The sequence below is a fragment of the Bubalus bubalis genome, chromosome 5, assembly GCF_019923935.1.
Source record: "Bubalus bubalis isolate 160015118507 breed Murrah chromosome 5, NDDB_SH_1, whole genome shotgun sequence".
NCBI lineage: Eukaryota > Metazoa > Chordata > Mammalia > Artiodactyla > Bovidae > Bubalus > Bubalus bubalis.
Window position 1 is genome coordinate 105,670,940 of NC_059161.1, and position 19,955 is coordinate 105,690,894.

A 19,955-nucleotide genomic window follows, 5' to 3' on the forward strand; every position below is an offset into this window, starting at 1 on the left:
CATTGTCATCTCTATTTCTGCACAATTTCCAATCAGATGCACTAACTGGAATTTTTAACCTGAGGCTATGGCCCTCCTTGGTCTACATGGATGGGAGAATGTTATATGAATATACATTTTTCGGAGGAAGAAGGGGCCTGGAGGGGAGGTCCACTGCTTTTGTCAGATTTTCAAAAGGGTGAGTAACCTCAAAAGTGTCGCAATCCATGGCTCTAATCTTTTTCCACTTCAGTGATACTTCCCATGGTCTGTGAATGTTGCCTCTCTTTTCCTATAACAGGCTCTCACAGAGCTGAGACTGAGTGGCACGTGGGCTTTGCTTTCAGGAACTCTGTAAGTACAGCACTGGTATTTTTCCAGGCGAGGCAAAAACAAAAAAAAAACGGAGCTTAATTCATTCACTTCCACATTGACACAAGGGGAATGTTCCAATTCCTCAGCCGCTGAGAAAGGCAATGTCCCCCACCAGGCTTCACACAACCCTCTTTCACTTGATTATTATTGGAGTCTCACCCCTGGCCCTGACTCCACACCGTGAGTCTACACCGTTTCCCTGAGTACACACAGTCTTAGACTCCTTCCAGCCAAAGAAAATAACACTGTTCTGATAGTCGAAGGCAAGAACAGACTTCCTAAGCAGGTTGTGCATCTGCCAGAATTCCTGTTCGCTATGCTTATTCTTCAACTCCAGATATCAATCACCATCTCTATAGGGTAGAGAAAGGGAACAGAAAATACAGTCTCCTGTTATTTCGTTCTGTTGAAAGCAAGTAGTACATTCAAGCAGAACATTTCAGATTCAAGGTCTTTGTAAGCATCCTTCCCTTTATCACTTCAACGAATACATCTGAAGTACCCACTGTGCTCCAGACACTTCCTAAGTGTGGAGGACACAGCAATGAACAAGACAGGCATGGTTCCTCCCCTCCTGGAGCTCCTGGACTAGTACAGACTAGTACAGGAAAGAGACATCACAAGTAAATACAAGTGTGCTGAGAGGTATAAAAAAAAAAAAGTGAAGTGCTAGTGGGACCAGGAAACTACAAGAGTCTATGTAGTATTACAGTGTGGAAGAATGAGGAAGCCATCCCTGCTGAAGGACCAGCTATGCTGCAAGACCTGAAAAGTTGCTGGGGCCAAGAGGCATGGAAGGAGAACACATCAGGAACCATTGAGGCTTGTGCAAAGGCCCTGAGGTCAGAACTAGTACAGCATAATGGTGGAACTGGATGAGAGACTTTGCAGCCAGAACGTAGAAACTGAAGCATGGCTAGAAACAAGTCTAGGGGAGGAAACAGGGGAGCTGCATATATAGGGCTTTGTAAATCATTATAGGAGAGCAAGAGGCACCATGAACAAGTACCAAGGAGGGATGCGTGTGTATGTGTGTGACACATGATCAGATTTGAGGTTTTAAAATATTCTGAACATGATGTGTGGACTAGATCTAAGCAAGATTGCATGTGAGGAATCTGCTTTAGGAGTTTCTTCAGTAGATGTGGGGAGACAGGATGGTGGTTTGGATGAGGGTGAAGGTCATGGACATGAAGAGAAGTAGACTCACGTAAGAGAAAACTCACCTAAGAGCATGAACCAACAGAACTTGATGGTAGGTTAAATGTGGAGGTGGGAAGGACAGAAGGATTAGTCCTCTGACCAGTCATTTCTGCTTGTCCCCAAAGTAGTTCTAGATACTCCTGGATACTTCAGTTGGGGTTATAGTATGCCAGGTATAAAGCTGAAACAAGCCACTAATTCAAGATGCTCCTTGGCCATTGTCAAGTTCATTGAACAAGGCAAGCCTGTCCCTGTTTAGAGCTTTTGTGTTGGGGTTTCTACTGCCTGAACCAGGCTCCTGGCTCTTTGTAACATTAGTGCTTCAGTTTTAAAGCTGCATCCCCAGACTGGTCTGCACTGAACAACTCTTGAACACATTACCCTTTCTAGTTTCTTCACAGAATTTACCACTCTCTTACTAATAAACGTATTAATACATGTGTTTACTTGTGTTCTGTCTGTATCTCCCCACAAGACAAAAAGCAGAGACATCACTTTGCCAACAAAGGTCCATCTAGTCAAAGCTATAGGTTTTCCAGTAGTCATCTATGGATGTGAGAGATGGACCATAAAGAAGGCTGAGCAGTGAAGAATTGATGTTTTTGAACTGTGGTGTCGGAGAAGACTCTTAAGAGTGTCTTGGACAGCAAAGAGATCAAACCAGTCAATCCTAAAGGAAATCAACAATGAATATTCACTGAAAGGACTGATGCTGAAGCTCCAATACTTTGGCCACCTGATTCAAAGAGCTGATTCATTGGAAAAGACCTTGATGCTGGGAAAGACTAAGGGCAGGAGGAGAAGGAGGTGACAGAGGATGGGATGGTTGGATGGCATCACTGACTCAATGGACATGAGTTTGAGCAAATTCTGGGTGCTAGTGAAGGACAGGGAAGCATGGTGTGCTGCGGTTCATGGGGTCACAAAGAGTTGGACACGACTGAGCAAGCAAACAACAAAGACCAAACCACCCCCACCTGGGTGATCTCTGACATCATGCTGTCTCTGGCTATGGGCCGCGGCTCAGATGAGCAGCAGCCCCTGTGGGCAGATTCTGCACAAGGTCCTTCAGACTTCACTCTGGCCTCCTGAACACAGGGCTCAGGTGAGCAGCGGGTTTCCAAGAAACAGAACTCGCATGGGGATTTCCTTTGATTTCTTTTCCAAAGCAGAAGAACCACCAGCGCTCATACCTTTCCAAACTCCACACCTCAAGGCACAAACCAAACTCAATAGGATCCTGGGACAGAAATCCTCATGCCCATGACTGGGAGAGCACACAGCAAATACTGCGCATGCTGCTGATTTGTGGCTTTTCTCCCCTAGTTCTCCCTATAGATCTCAGGGCCAAAGTCAACTGCATTTGTGCTTCGTAACTGGTTCTTTTTAACCCAGATATTGGACAGGATTTGGTCCTCTCAGCTAAATTCTATCTGGCAAAGAGCTCTCAATTCTTCTCACTCTTCAAATTTTATTTTGAAAAGATGCTGTTTTCATAACAGAAAGATGGGGACTGCATTCTGCGGAGAAAGAAACAGGGCATGGCAAGCCCCAGCCCCTGCAGAGCCCATCAAAGGAAGGAGCTGATGCTAAGTCACCAGTGGATGGTCAGTTATCAGAGCCTGTGCGTCAAAGGCTGTTGTGCACGGATCTTCTGATCCTATAGTCTCTCTGAAGCCAGGAGGGAAATGAATAAGAACAGACATCCCTGTCAAATGATGATTTCAACTGAAACCATAGCACCAATCTGGTGAGATAAAAGAAACCATCCCCTTACCATACAAGAATCTGCCTGCAATGCAGGAGACCTGGGTTCGGTCCCTGGGTTGGGAAGATTCCCCTGAAGGAGGGAAAAGCTACACACTCCAGTATTCTGGCCTGGAGAATTCCATGAACTGTATAGTCCATGGGGTTGCAAAGAGTTGGACACGACTGAGCGACTTTCACTTTCACCACCGTACAATACACCTTACTGCGTTGCCCCAGGATTGAGTTGTGACGGGACAAAGGATGGGCTCTGTTACAGCTGGGTTAGGCTGGACACCTCTTTCTTCAGCCTGTCTCTCTATGGAGCCACGTCAAGGTTCACACACTGGCATTAAGTATTGGGGTTGCTCTTTTCTTTTTTTAATGTGGGCCATTTTTAATTTATTTAATCTGTTACAATATCGCTTCTGTTTTATGGTTTTGGGTTTTTGGACATGAAGCATGTAGAATCTTAGCTCCCCAACCAGGAATCAAACCAGCATCCCACCATGCATTGAACCCCTTGAACTGGAAAGCGAAGTATTAACCACTGGACTGCCAGGGAAGTCCCTGGGGCTGCACTTGAAAGGAAAAAGACTGACCTCTGTTCCAAACCTCTGATTCATATGCCGGAACTCTTGCTTCATGGGCACTATTTCTCTTAGAAATGGCCTTTCAGGAAGTAGAGGCAAATGATAAGACAACAACCTTTTGGAGGTGAATTAATCAAAATCAACTGTGAGGGATGCTATGGAGGGCTGAGCTCAAGACAATCACATTTGTAGACATCTTGCCATCCCTGAGCATTTTCCTATGCTCTGCATCACTAAATCATCTCCATCTAGTACATCTGCCCCCACCCACAATGGTTAACAGCAGCAGCCATTCATTGAATACTCACTATGAGAAAGGCACTTTATATATTGTACTTTATTCAGTCCACATGAGCTGTGTCCATTATTATCCATATTTTACAAGTTAGGAAACTGAGACATTATATCACTTTGCCCCAGAACACACAGCCAGTAAGTACCAGGTGTGGGAACCAACCCCTTATCTCAGACCAGCAGCCCTACTCTGCTCTACTGCCAGCCTCTCTTCATTCAAAGGGTCTCTTTTACTCTGTTTACTAAATCAGAGAAGGTGTATTTGTTTTTTAAATGCTTCCCCTAGAAAGACTCACCAACAATCTTTTATAACACTAAATAAATAACACCTGAGCCTTAGTCTCTTCTTCTGAGTGAGTGTGTTGAACAAGATTGTACCTTTGGGGCCCAAAGTTCTATGATTTCATTCTTGTCAATCACACACAGCATCTTCTTCGTCTCAACAGGGGGGAAAAATCCCATTAGGCTCTTTAGAAACCCGTCAGCAATTCTCTGTAGATGGTGCACGTGTGCTAAGTCGTTGCAGTCGTGTCTGACTCTTTGTGACCCCATGGACTGCAGCCTGCCAGGCTCCTCTGTCCATGGGATTCTGGGTTCCTACAAAATCTGTAGTAAATGAAGATACACAGTCTCCTGGGGCCTGTGTGAAGGTGAGCAAAGGAAGTTGCTCTGCCTCCCTGGGGTGGTCTTGGTGCCCACCTACCCACCCACCGAGGAGGTTGCCCACCAGCCCACCCTGCCCTGGCTAGGTCTGGCTATCCTCCCTCACCAGACACGTGACCAATGACATGGCAGCACAATCGCCCTCAGAATCAGCTTCAGCAGGAAGGGGTCCCTGCTCCACGCTGCCTCTTACCTGGCTTTTCACCATGGCCACTGCCTCCTGTTCTCCTGACCCCCATCACCCTTGCTTTTACTCCCTGAGTTCCTGTCTCCACTCCTTCGAGCTCCCTCCTCTCTGTTCCCTACAGACCCCTGCTGTTCCCCACCTGAGACAGCTTCTCCCCTATGCAGTTCACACAGCTGCCTCTTTCTAACCTTCAGGTCTCATGCCTTCCCAGAACCATGATTTGAAATTGTTTAGTCTATGTATTTCATCCCCTGTCTCCCTGGCACAAAAATATAAATTCTATGAAGGCAGGAGTCTCCCCCTTTTGTTCACTGTTGCTCAAACAGAATTGGAGGTAAGCAATAACTGGAGTGAACAAAATCTTCCATCTCAAATTTCCTCATCTCTAAAGGGGAGGTGATAATATTTGTATCACAGGGCTGCTGTGAGAATTAGAGGCAGTGTATTTTCAGGTTTTGTCTAAGAATCAGTCCCAATAGCCAGTTTTAAAATCATTATGATTAACTAAGAGAAGAAGCATACACTGGAAGTGAAGCCTACAGGCTGCTAAGCCTGAATTTGGCCTTCACAACTAACTAGCTATTTGACTTTCAGCAAATTACTTAACTTCTCTAAGCCAAAGTTTCCTCACCTGTAAAACAGAGAAAGCAGTAACATAAATCCTGAGGGCCACTGTGCATCAAATACTGGGCTTCCCTGGTAGCTCAGACAATAAAGAATCTGCCTGCAGTGCAGGCAACCAGGGTTTGATCCCTGGGTCGGGAAGATCCCCTGGGTAAGGGAATGGCTACCCACTCCAGTATTCTTGCCTGGAGAATTCCATAGACAGAAGAGCCTGGCGGGCTACAGTCCATGGGGATTAAATACTACAATCCATGAAAAGTATTCAGGACAATGTCTAGCAGGAACTATACCCTCAATAAAAGTAAGCTATTCTTATGTACAGATATGCGTGTGTGCATGCAAAGTTGCTTCTGTTGTGTCCCACTCTTTGTGACCCTATGGACTGTAACCTACCAGGCTCCTCTGTCCATGGGATTCTCTAGACAAGAATACTGGAGTGGGTATGCCCTTTTCCAAAGGATCTTCCTGACCCAGGGATTGAGCCTGCATCTTTTACATCTCCTGCATTGGCAGATGGGTTCTTTAGTTACCACCTGGGAAGCCATAGAGGGCTACACATTTCTCATTATGCCCTCTCCTTATATACTATACAGCCTTCAGCACTGATGTGAATTCTCTCAGCTCTTGCTTCTGAAACCCTGTGAGGACTAGGAATTATCCACTTTATTTCATAGCTGCAAAAAAAGGATGCTCAGAGAGGTCAAGGAGTTTGCCTGAGATCCCACAGCTAGCCAGAAGCAGGGGAAAGCCTCTGAATCAGGAATTCAAACTCTCTTGTGGTCACCACACCATGTTTGCGTCCCCAACCCATCTACAGTCCCAGAAGCTGAAGACATCATGCTGGGCACAAGATGGAGAAGCCCTGCCATGCTGCTTGAGTTTCTGTTCCAAATAAGCTGAAGCCCTAGGCTCCTGCACACCCGCTGAGGTGGGTGCGTCTCTCCCACGCCCGTACCCTCCTAGGCCACTTGAGGGCTCGGCAAAACCACAGAGGCAGATGGAGCCTGTGGCTTCACTCACTAGAGCAGGCCTGACGTTCCAGTGCTTGCTCAGCTTCAAAGTAACTTTAAAATAGCCCAGCATTGGCTGGGGGTGGGTCAGAGAGGGGCACTGAACTGGTCACTCAGGGCTTTGTCATCTGTTTGCAGCTGGCACATGAGTTCACTGGGCAGCAGGATTTTGCCCAGGGATCAGCCTGGCTGATCAGACTCTCTGGGGGACGGTGGTTGGGGCGGGCGGACCTGTCCTGACTCAGTCCCTGGCTCCTGTCCTTGGAAAGCTTTTCAGAGGTGGCCTGACCAGGCCCTGGCAGCTCTTCCTACACTGGGGACAATTCAGGAAAGGGACTCTGGGCACAAGTCCAAGGAACTCAAGGGGCTGAAGCAAGGGAGCCATACTGCACTCCCTGGAAAGAAACTGGTGTCCCGTTCAGTCTTTTCAGTGTCCAGTAGGAGCAGATTTGTTGTGACTAATGCATTAGGCTTTGGCCAGTTTCATGGGCACAGCAAAGCAAAGTTTCCAAAAGTGCAAAGTCTCCGAAAGGAAATAAAGGAATAAATTTCGTAAACACCCACCTGCGGCAGGTAGCCCACCCTGTTTAAACTCTTTAACAAAGCAACAGGGTGCAGGGAGCTGTGAAGAGAATTACTCAGAACAGTCAGATGTGAAGTAGGCAGGGGGCAGGGGTGTTAACGGGTGGAAATTTGCTTGGATCCTGTCATCTTCATCAAAAGGCCATCATGATTGTTCCTTGCTTACAGTCCAAACGCCCTGCCATTACCTTTTGGGAATTTCATGAACTGGTCCTACTCTGGGCTGAATGGTGTCTGACCAAAGCTTCATGTCCTCCTGGAACCTCAGAATGTGACCTTACTTGGAAATAAGGTCTTCACAGATGTAGTTAGTACTGGATTAGGTGGTGGTGGTTTAGTCACTTGCTTGCAACCCCATGGACTGTAGCCCGCCTGGCTCCTCTGTCCAGGGGATTTCTCAGGCAAGAATACTGGTGTGGGTAGCCATTTCCTTCTCCAGGGGATCCTCCTGACTCAGGGATTCAACCCAGATCTCCTGTATTGCAGGTGGATTCTTTACCAACTGAGCCACCAGGGAAGCCCCACCAGGGAAGTACTGGATTAGGGTGGGCCTTAAATCCAGCCATGAAATGAAAAGACGCTTACTCCTTGGAAGGAAAGTTATGACCAACCTAGATAGCATATTCAAAAGCAGAGACATTACTTTGCCAACAAAGGTCCGTCTAGTCAAGGCTATGGTTTTTCCAGTGGTCATGTATGGATGTGAGAGATGGACTGTGAAGAAGGCTGAGTGCCGAAGAATTGATGCTTTTGAACTGTGGTGTGGAAAAGACTCTTGAGAGTCCCTTGGACTGCAAGGAGACCCAACCAGTCCATTCTGAAGGAGATCAGCCCTGGGATTTCTTTGGAAGGAGTGATGCTAAAGCTGAAACTCCAGTACTTTGGCCACCTCATGCGAAGACTTGACTCATTGGAAAAGACTCTGATGCTGGGAGGGATTGGGGGCAGGAGGAGAAGGGGATGACAGAGGATGAGATGGCTGGATGGCATCACTGACTCGATGGACGTGAGTCTAAGTGAACTCCAGGAGTTGGTGATGGATAGAGAGGCCTGGAGTGCTGTGATTCATGGGGTCGCAGAGTCGGATACGACTGAGCGACTGAACTGAACTGAACTTAAATCCAGTGATTGGTGTCCTTATCACAAGATCATGAAGACAAAGAGACACCCATGGAGAAGAACACCATGTGAAAACAAAGACAAAGATTGGGATGATAAGTCTACAAGTCAAAGAATTTCCAGAACTGCCAGCAACCACCAGAAGCTGGAAGACAGGTAAAGCAGATTGTCCCTTAGGCCTGCCAGAAGGATCCAACCCTGCTGACATCTTGATTTCTGACTTCCGCTTCCGGAACTGGGACAGAAGCAATTTGTGGCATCTCAAGCCACCCTGCCATGGGATGTTTTTTATGGCAGTTCTAGGAAACTAATACAAGTCCCTACGTACATGTTTACTCCTTCTCCCATCAAAGTCATCCTCTTCACACTTCACATACAGGAGATTGTTATTATACATTTTTCTTTAAATACCAGAATTCAGGTCTCACCTCTGCCATTCTGGCTGCAATTTGACTTTGGGCAAAACAATTCACTTCTCTTATTTTCAGTTGTCTAATTTATAAAACGAAGACAACAGAAGGGCTGTCATGGGAGTTTGAGAAAACAGACATATAAGAGGAGGGATACTATATAGCCACCAGACCTTCTCTTGGGGAAGGTAATACATTTGTTTGGAAAATAAAGCAGGAGGGTGGATCTCAAGGGCTTGGGTAAAGAAATTGGGGGTGGGGTGGGGTGGGGTGGGGAGGGCTGTTGATTAACATGAGGGATTTGTAGCATGTAGGTTGGGTGGTAAGAACTGACTGATAAAGGGAGAGGAATGTAAAGGGAGGAGAAGAATTCAAGAGATAAACAAGGCCAGAAACAGTGGGGGAAGGAGGGGACAACCCTTCCCCTCCCTTCTATATCATGGTGTGGCTAAGGAGGGCTTCTGGGGCAAACAGAAATGTCTACTGGGTATTTTCAGTTGTTTGTGACATTGGAAGGACTGATGCTGAAACTGAAGCTCCAATACTTTGGGCACCTGATGGGAAGAACTGACTCACTGGAAAAGACCCTGATGCTGGGAAAGACTGAAGGCAGGAGGAGAAGGGGATGACAGAGGATGAGATGGTTAGATGGCATCACTGACTCGATGGAGTGAGCATGAGTTTGAGAAGTTCTGGGAGCTGGTGATGGACAGGGAAGCTTGATTTGCTGCAGTCCATGGGGTCGCAAAAAGTCGGATACACTGAGCCACTGAACTGAACTGAAGTGAATACAAGATAAACTCATTCTCCTACTTCCCTGACAAAATACCTAGTAAGACTAATACTGGGTACCAACACTGTCATGCTCATGGAGTTTTTTTCTGTTTGAACTTGGAGAGGTACCAAGTTGGAAGGTTGGGTTGTCACAAGGGAAAAATGAGGGAAGCCCACACTGACACATGAGCTAGAGACCCAGGGCACATCCAGTTCACCCACACACGCAGGCAGCTGGCACTTTATGAACATTACACATGAATGTCTGCTTCAGCCTCAGTCCTCACCTTCCTGCCCACGCCTGACCCCTGCCTGAACCTGGAATGACTCCTCTTCCTCACCCACCCAAATCCTCCCCATTCTTCAAGGATCAGCTGCCTTCCCATGACACCTTCACTCACCTTCCAGCTGGAAAGGGACCATCTCTCTCCTCCCATCTTTGTGCAGCCTGTGTTCCCACATAACAGGTACTGTATTCTTTCTGGAGTTAATCAATGAAGAACGAGACAAAAAGTCGTGTGGAGGCCGATAAGGGAAGATGAACTCGGGCCAAAGAGGAGGGAGTGGGGGAGGGGAAGCAATTGGGAGGAAGGGGCCCTGAAGAGCTCAAATGGCCAACTTCATTCACGGCCACTGTACCTGGGCTAGGCGAGAGGGACAGAGCCGAAAGGTGATATCGCAGGCCGAGCCTTTTGTAAAGCTGAAATTCAAGCATGTTCCCTGATTCTGGAGTGTCATTCTGACGCACAGTGCAAACAATGGCTTTGCTGGTAACGTGGTTTCTTGGAAGCTCTCTATAGCCACATGGACACGAATTATCAAAACCTCCATCTGCTGAGTCTTCTCCCTGCCCTTACCCAAAGCAAATAAATATATCCACCGTGGCCTGCAATGGGCATTAACCACAAAAGTGAAGCACTCTGATCCACCCCCAAAGGGCTCAATAAAGGAGCTCACAATGGCCTGGAACAAGGAAATCATTCCATTTATCTATTCAGCCTCCCCACCTTCCCACCCTGGCCCTCAGCACTCGTCCTGAAGCCCAGCTGCTGAACCGCCAGGAGGTGGAGGCACAGGAATGAAAAATACATTCTTGCTGTTCCCAAGGAGGTCCCTGTGCAAGGGAAAACAACCCAGCAGGCAAATGCAGGGCAGTGTGAGTACAGGAGTGACAGCCCGAGGGTTATGACCACCTCAACCCAGGGAATTACTCTTCAGCTGAGCCTTGAGGGATGACGAAGAATAATGACATTTCTCAAGTCCACGACTCACTCCCATCACAAATGCACACACTGGCTGTTACAGTCATTGCCATTCAATATTTCAGAAATATTAAAATGTAAGGAAATGTCTGACTTGGAGGAGGAAAAAAAAAAAAACCTATGACAAACACTTGGAAAAGCCTGAGGGGAAAGTTGGCAAAGGGCTATCAAAGCTGAGGTAACAGAACATGCAAAGGCCCAGAGGTGGCCATGTAGGTACCATTCTAGTGAGTAAGGGGTCTCAGTGAGGCGGCTGCCATAGCAAAGCACCAAAGACTGGGCAACTTAAACGACATTTATTCCTCATAGCTCTGGAGGCTGGGTGCCAGCATGGTGGGGTTCACAGTGAGGGCACTCCTGGTTCACAGAGAGCTATCTTCTCACATGGGGAAGGGGCGAGGGCAGGCAGGCTCTCTGGTTCCTTCATCTCCTTGTAAGGACACTGCTGCTATCATAGAGGGTTTACCCTTGTGACCTCATCTAATCAAAATAAGCTCCCCAAAGCCCCCTCTCTTAATCCCTAACCTAAGGGATTAGGGAATCAACATATGAATTTGGAAGGGCTGGGGGTGGGGGCTGCTGAGAACAACATAAACATGCAGACCGCAGCGTTCAGTTGTAGTAACTGAAGTTAATAACCATGAGAATAATCCCTGTTGGTCTAAGATATACCAATGAGAAATTCCATCACATCTGTGATAATCTAGAGTTGGAGACAACATAGAATGTCCAAATGTGATGAATGAAGTATGGTGCCTGCATATACTAAATACTCTCCAGCTAATAAAAGTGACTCTGCATAGGCATGTTTAGTCATATGGAGAGATGTCCATGACGTATTAAGTTTCTTAAAATGTAGGTCAGAAAATACATAGATGCTAGGGAAACAAAACAAGACTGAAAGGAAACTGACCAAAATACTCACAGTTGTTGTCTCAGGGGTGAAGTACTTTTTTAACTATTCTTTTACGCTGTACTCACGTGTTCTAAATTTTCCGCAATAGACTTGTAAAATGTTTGAAATCAGAAAGGAAGGTGTGTGTGTGTGTGTGTGTGTGTGTATGAGAGAGAGAGAGAAAATGTGTTTACTGCCAGGCATGACCCAGGAAAAGTGGGAGACAGCTTCCGTGTGACCCTTGGGTCAGAATGAATGTACAGGCCCCCAGCTCAGGATCCCTGGAGCTGCTCCTTCGCAGGCTGTTACCTGATTCTCCTCGTATTTACTTCTGTAAAGGTCACACTCAATCAGCCCCAGTATATCCTCTTAAAGAGTTAAAGGACACAGCCACACACTCACCTTCTAAGACGGGAATGTAATCAGTTCTTGAGGTCAAAGGTTCCTTCTTAAAAGGTTTGATTAATTATTTGTTAGCAAATCAGCATTGACAAATGTGGCTCTTGGCCTGTTTGAGGGGGGAAGGTGGGAAAATGAAAGAAACAGCTCCAGGGTGGAGAGAGGATGATGATAGTGGTAGACTTCGAAGATCCCATGAGATCACAGAGGCGAGGAGAGGCCCTTCACCTCTCCAAGTGAATCTGAGCTAGCAGTTGACTGCCTGAGGCTATGCTAAGAACGGTGGCAGCGGGATGGATTCATCATTAAGCTCTCCGTCTGACCCCTCCTCAGTCTGCACCCCAGAGCCAGGATGCTGAAAGGACACACCCTGGACCCTGGAGAGAAAAACAGAAGGCTCACGCTTGTGTGCTATAAAGACAGGCTGTGATGAGAAGCATGAAAATAAACTACAGGAAGTGAACAGAGACTGCTGAGGTGCTGTTTTTGACGAGCTGGTTAGGGAAGAGCACAGACAAGAAGGAAGGGAGGGAGCAGGCTCTGTGTTGATCTGTGGAAAAGCATTTAAGGAGGTGGGAATGGTAACGACGAAGGCCCTGAGTCAGGAATGAGTTTGGAAAAACCCCAAGATGACAAGGAAGCCAGGGTGGCTGGAGCTAGTGAATCTGGGCAATGTTCCCAGGACCGCTAGATCCAGCCAATTAGATACGCACCTCGGCACGGGGGCACCTCACACCCGCCGCCATCCTGTGGACCAGACACAGGAGGTGTCTCGCTCCACCTCCACCCAAGAGGATGAGTCTGAAAACTTGGCCCTGTTAACTATACGGGGTAATGGCTGAGTTGCTGTCACGGCCTCGCTGTGTACCCTTGGGCAAGCTGCTTAGCTTTTATGAAGCCCAGGGGCGCACTGGTACACAGGATCTCCTGGGGGAAAGGGCGCAGGGGATGGAGAAAAGCCCTCATTTGCAGCATTCACCCATTTCTGAGGTGCATATACTCCTGTTACAGTTAGCAGCATGGAATCACTGAACACGGAATTGGGAAGAGACACACATTCAGCTCTCAAGAGCCAGCGCCTGCCAGACCAGCATACCATTGCCTCAGTCCCTCCATCTGTAAAATGGATCTCACCTCGCAGAGTACTTGCTGAGAATTAGACCAAGTATATGTTAAACTTAGGGACTCCCAGGTGGCTCAGCGGTAAAGAATCCACCTGCCAGTGCAGGAGACACAGGAGAGGCGGGTTCCATCTCTGGGTTGGGAAGCTCCCCTGGAGAAGGCAATGGCAACCCACTCCAGTATTCTTGCCTGGAAAATCCCATGGACAGAGGAGTCTGGTGGGCTACAGTCCATAGGGTTGCAAAGGGTCAGACATGACTGAGCGCACGCACACACACACAACACACATGTTGAAAGCACTTACCATAATGCACGGCACATCGCTGATACTCTATAAATGAGAAGTACAGTTTGTGCTCAGTGAGGATACTGATTCTGGCCCGGCACTTGTATGTAGAAATGATTCTGGAGGGTAAAAAGGGCCAAGAAGAAGACTGGGACCCTCTTGTGACTGTCTCTGCCTCTTGTGTGGCTTTGGGCAACTGGCTTTCTCTCTCTGGGCTTCCAGTCATTCTACCTGAAGCGAGGGATAGAGCTCTTGTTTAAGTCCCTTCCAGACTGGACATTCTGGAGCTTCCTACTTTGGGGACTGTTCTGGAAACAGCATTGAAAGAATGAGTGGCTGAAGGCTACCAACACGGCGTGGGGAAGTTTGCTAGATTCTCATCAGTATTGCAAGCTACTGGGACAGAGGTGGCAAGCGTGTGCAGAGCCTGGAATAGCAAGTTCTTTCCTGGCAAAGACTAAAGAATTGTTCAAAAGGCCAATGGAAGTGAGGGAAAAATATATGAAAAAACAAAAAACCCCAACAACGAGACCTACAACCATGGTGAGAGAAAAGGAACATTGGTATAAGTAACGTTGGGGTTGATGGGCCTTCAGAAAACATCTTTAATAAACATGTTAAAGTGAAAGTGAAGTCGCTCAGTCGTGTCCGACTCTTTGCGACCCCATGGGCTGTAGCCTACCAGGCTCCTCTGTCCATGGGATTTTCCAGGCAATAGTCCTGGAGTGGATTGCCATTTCCTTCTCCAGGGGATCTTCCCAACCCAGGGATCGAACCCGGGTCTCCCGCATTGTAGACAGATGCTTTACCATCTGAGTCACCAGGGAAAGGAACATGTTAAAAGGAAGGCTATTTCTGCCAGACCTTGTCTGTAAAGAGAGAAGAGAATTCAGAAAGGAGCTGTTGAGGAAACACTTGGGTGAGATGAGAGAATCAGAAGTGAAGAGGGAAAAAGGAAGGTGAGAATAGGGGCTTCCCTGGTGGTCCAGTGGTTAAGACTTCACACTCCCAATGCAAGGGGTGCAAGTTCGACCCCTGGTCGGGGAACTAGATCCCTCAGTCCGCAACGAAGACCCCCGAGGCATCAACAAAGACCCCAAGTGTTGAAACTAAGGCTAGGCACAGTCAAATAAATTAAAAAAGGAAGGTGAGAATGATAACGCCCTTTAAGATGATCTCCATCAGGCACAAGCAAGGCAGAAAGAGCAAGAGGTTAGCTACAGACATCAGCAGTGCCAAACTTCATCGCCTTGAAGTCGGAGTCTGCAAAGCGGAGTTCTTTGGGCCTCCAATGTCCTCATTAGAATCCCTTTGAAGTACATCAGACTGTAATTTTCAAGAGTCAAGAACAAAGCTGCATCTAGCCTTTGGCTTGCAAGGCCCAGCAGAAGGAACGAAGTCTCTGACATGGCTCCCCCGAAGCCACAGACATGAGGCAGGCCTCCCCGCAGACGACAAGCCGCCCTGAAATATTTTGTGGACTTTGCACTTTTCTTCATCAAAGTCTCTGGACTCGCCTGAATTTCTTCTCTGGGGGACAAATGAATATCAAGTCTGAATGCTGTGATCCCAGAAATTGCTTTCCACTGGCTATTATGGTTTGGAACTCAATTTTCCTCACAAACGAATAGTTTTCTCAAGCAGCCCTGAGAACTCGCCGCTCTTCTAAGTCGTGGCAAGTAGGTAACTTAACTGAATTTCCATCTTGGTACTCCCTGTTCTAACATTTTGGGGTCAGGTATTGTTCCCCTAAGAGCTTAATTCTGATGTCTTGACATTCAGGGAATCGAAAGGGGGAAGTTGCAGAATGTACTTCATTCTGATTGAAGCCAAACTTTTGACAGGTGAGCTTAATTACGGGTTGCCTCCCGGTCCTCATCAACCAGCTTAGGACAGAAAGAATAAAGTTGTAATAAAACGTAATGACAGTTTAGTCAAACCGGGAACTCAGTGGCGGCAGCCAGTGACTGGAGTGGAGAAGTAGATGTTTAAAGAGGCGAGGATGATCCCCTCCTCTCACCTCTCGGTTTCATCATTTTAATGATGACACAATGAGTTCCAGGCCTGTGGAGTCAGGAACTATAAATGCTGCATTAACTGTGTCCATAAATGATTATCAACTGTAGCCTTTAAGCTTATTTAAAATAAATTGAGAAATGAATCAATCATTGTCAGATGCTCAGTGAGATGCTGCTAAAAATAAAAGTCCATTTGAAATTCTAAGAGCATCTTACAGCGGATGCCTAAACAATCTGTCAGTGAAACTTAAAAGAGTAAAAGACAACCTCGGAAGAGTCAAGGCATGACAGTCTGAGAGTTAGAATCTCTGGGTTCCAATCCTGTCTTTTCCAGGTACCAGCCCTGTAGTATGGTCAGTCCTTCCCCCATCTCTGCCTGTCAGTATCCTCGATCGTGTTGACCCACATCTTTGTCTTTTCAGCATTGTGATCTGCCTTGGGAGCCCAGCTGAGATGCCCTGTTCTCCTCTGAGGCTGCTTCTCCTTGGTCTGCAGTTCTCCACAGCAGTGGTTCTCAGCCCGCCAGGAAGTTTTAAAGCCCCCATCCACGAGTCCTTCCCGTGATCCCCAACGCATTTCGCCCACATCGTTACACTGAATACGCCCACTGTTCGCTCGTTGCACAGGTGTTTATCCAGCACTCACTCTGCACCAGGCACCTTCCAGGTGCTTGGGATAAGATGGACAACAGGGCAGGCACAGCTCCTGTCTTCAAGGAGCTCATGGTACAAGTGATATCACACCCAGTTTACAGGTGAGGAGACTTGAGACTCAGAAAAGGCTAAATAGTGGGAAGTGGCAGAGGTGGGATTCAGCCCCATCCTATGCTGTTTCACTCCCATTGTCACAGACCTTTCTTTTCCCCCCTCCCAGACTCCTTGGAGGTGGGCTCTGGGTTTCCAGTGCCCGGCTCCCTGTCTTTCTCTGAGTTGCTCAATAACCAAGGCTGGCTTAGCTGAACTCCACAACCCCTGGAGACCTAGTCTGTAAAATGCACAGAAACAGGTCTGCATCGCCCTCTCAGGGCGGATGTGAAGACCCCAGGCCACACGTGGGCATCTGGAAGGGCCTCTGAGCAAGCTGGAGCCAAATGTAACTTGGAGGCCATACCCTCTGCAGGAAATTCAATCTCCCTGGCTCCACTACTGCATTGGTCAGCCCTGCCCCAGGCCTCAGTGCACATCGGCGCCTTCCCACAAAGCCTCCAGAAGGTCTCATTACATGCCCAGCACATCCCGCAAACGCTGCGCTCAGTAGCCCATGCGCTCGGGTTTCCTGGGCTGTGTGCGAGCTCCCTGCCACCAGGTCAGGGGGGCCCCGGGGGCAGCGGGCAGGGGCCCTGGCAGGCCGGCCAAGTCTTTCAGGTCCTCCCAGGTCTCCACCTGGGCAGAGAGTTCTCGGTTTCCAGATGGGATCACTGTCAGGAGGGAAAGCGACACCGGCTATTTCCTGGAAGGGAAATAACTGCTGAGGCGATACATTAAGTGAATAGCCTACCCCAATGCTACTTGAGTTTTAGTTTAAAATAAAAAACCAAACAACTTGAAACCAGATCAATACCACTGCCTGGAGAGAGTCAGGGAGAAGCAAAGGAAGCCGGGAAGGGGACAAGCGTTGATTTGCTTCCTCCCCGGGGCAGCTCAAACACTGGATGATCTGAGCATGCAGTTAGCCCATGTCCCAGGTCCTGTCCACTCCCAGCTTTCTAGTGAGCTGGCCTGACTCAGCCTTTTTCTGACTGGCATCCTGCGTGAGAAGGGCACAGTGTGAAGGAAGGTGGTAAATCTGAGCCCTTCATCGGTGCTGCGTGACTTCAAATTACTGACTCCACCTCTGTTGAGTCTCAAGTTTCACATCTATAAGCTGGGTATAATTATCCCTACCCCAAAGTACCACTGACAGGTAAAATAATAGGAGTGAGGACATAATAAGTATTCAATAAAAGGTAGACGATAATGATAATCATCATCACCGCTTTTTTAAGAGGGACATAATGAAAGTCTAGCTTTACAAAGCTTAGTCCTGTGGCTCTTCTCAGGGCTGGGGAACGTTCTAGAAGGTGGATATGACTGACGGACGCTGTGCACAGGGCAACAACAGGGGAGTAAGAGCAGGATTCCTAAAAGAGAAATGGAGGGGACGTGTGGCCAAGAGGCTCGATGAATGAAAAGAATGTGGAAATCAGACAAAATTTAAATTAAAAAATTCTAATTTTGCCATCTGCAGCTCCTATTAAATCTGCCTTCTTTTGAACAGTCCTCCTTCCATGCTTTTCCAGCATTCTCCTACTTAACGACAGTAAACACACTCCATAAATTAAAAAAATATAGTAGAGAGGTAATTAATGCTGAGTCATCTAATTCCGAATTTCTAATCATGCTCTGCTTACATTAAAATGAGATTTCAGGCAGGTACAACAATCAGTTTTACTCTAGCTAAAAAAAACCACACACACTCACAAACTAAAGTCAGTTATTTAGAGAGAGATTTGAGAAGCACTTGGCTTCCATATGTCATCCAAATATGTGGAGCTCCGCTGGCGAGCCTGACAGGCTGTGGCACGGTCCTTGCCTTGCCTCCTGTAGAGTCGCGCTCTTGACTATGTTCAGAGAACCAAAGTGTATCCTGAGATCTGGGCTGAAGCTGGGCAGCAGAGCTGGCCCTACAGGAGTGTTTAAAGGGAGCTGGGAGCAGCCGACTCTACAGTTCTATTTCTACTGGCCATAGGTTTTAGACAAGTCATTTCTCTTCTCTCTGTGTCAATGTCTCTATTTCTTCATCTGTAAAATGGGCCTAATATTTTAGGATGACCATGTTGGTGAAAACACTCTGGCAACTGCAAATTTCCACTGTTCTTAGTGTTTGCCCCAAAGTACCCTGGTGCTTTATGTGATGGTCAGCTGTGTTCAGATGGCCTGAATTTCATGCCTTACCAGTGTCAAAAGCCAGGGTCAGGGAGAATGACAACAGGAGGGAAGCAGGTGTGTGGAGGCCTCACTTGGTGGCCTCTTCCAGGGCCAACTTACCCAGTAGGCATAGTGCTTAGGACCATGGAAATATTTTAATTTTTTTTTTTGTTTGCAATCAGAAGAAAAAAATGCATACAATATTGCCTGGATTATACTTGTTTTATACCAGTGAGGTCATAAAATCCACTTTTTTAATATCTCTTTTTGATGGAGGAAGGGTCCACAAAGGCAAGAGTGCCAAGAGCCCCTTCAAGTCATGACACAGCCCCGACCAAGTTGCTAACAAATGCAAATGGGCTTCCATTCTTACCTTTTCCAGAACCCAGACTTGTTCCTCTGGGCCTGATGTCTGTTCCTAGACCTCGAAATCTTCCAGAGACAATGCCCAGGTCAAGGAATGAGTGGGAATTCCTGACACCATGGCTGGACAGAAGAGGAGAGTCCTGAGTGGGGGCAGGAAGGAGAGTTCTTGGCTGCCTCTGGAATCATGTCTTCTAAGCTCCTGTCCAACCTGATCCCTGGACTCATTCTCCAGGTGGAGATACTTTCTACTCCCACTATTGCTGGGAGTATAACCTGGCACAAACTTTCCGGAGAGCCATCTGGCAATACAAATTTAGCAAGAATCTAAACAGTATGTACTCTGACCCAGCAATTCTGCTTTCAGGAATCCATCTGACAGTTCTTCCTGTGCAACTGTGCAACGATAAAGGTATAATGAGCACACTGTTTAAGATGGTTTGTTGTTGTTTTTTAAAAAAGAACAAGCCGAAGTGTTCACCAGGAGGGCCATAGCCAATCAATCAGCTGTGTAGCATCAATAGCCATTGTTTAGCTTGCAATAAAGCAGTAAAAGAGAGAGCATTTGATCTCTGTGTCAAGAGAGGGTAAGGAGAGAAAGAGCTCTGTAGGGGGGTGTGTATATGGGGAGACTCCAACTGGGGGAAGACACACAAGTTCAGAAGCACCGGCCTGTCTTTGCTGCTGCAACCTCATAACCACTGCCTCTCCCACTTACAGAACCCTCTGCAGTTTCTAAAGCCTTTCTTTGGAGCCTCATGGTTTTGTGAGTAGATGAAGGGAAGGGTTTTCACTACATCTTAGATAAGACACAGAGTCACAGTTCAATCATTTGTCTGAAATCCCAATGAGGGGAGTGGAATTTGAACCAGGCCACAGGACTCCTCTCACTGTGCTGATTCTCCTAACCTTCTCCTGTTTTCCCTCTGTGGATCTCAGTTTTGCCCCCAGTACTATGAGCACGTTGAAGCGGACCTTCACTCCCTAGAACGCTAGGAGCTCTGTTGCCTATATGGTATTGTTGAAGTCTCAACACCTGCATTAACGCAAACTACCACCAGATGGCAATAGCAGCCACGGCTTCCCAGGCCCGTTTGGGGAACTCGGGCTCCTGGGCTGCCCGTGGGGGAACTGGTCTGGATCAG

At 47.4% G+C, this 19,955-nt stretch overlaps 1 protein-coding gene and 1 long non-coding RNA gene across 10 annotated transcripts in view; one reads left to right on the forward strand and one right to left on the reverse strand.

The window, feature by feature from the left end:
- The window catches only part of NAV2 (neuron navigator 2), a 771,667-nt gene that overhangs the window by 370,388 nt on the left and 381,324 nt on the right, over positions 1-19,955 (reverse strand). The gene's annotated exons all lie outside the window — the stretch shown is intronic.
- LOC123333783 lies at positions 16,165-18,987 on the forward strand. Its single transcript, XR_006551338.2, has 2 exons — positions 16,165-16,295; positions 18,830-18,987. It is a non-coding gene; the product is annotated as an uncharacterized LOC123333783 (long non-coding RNA).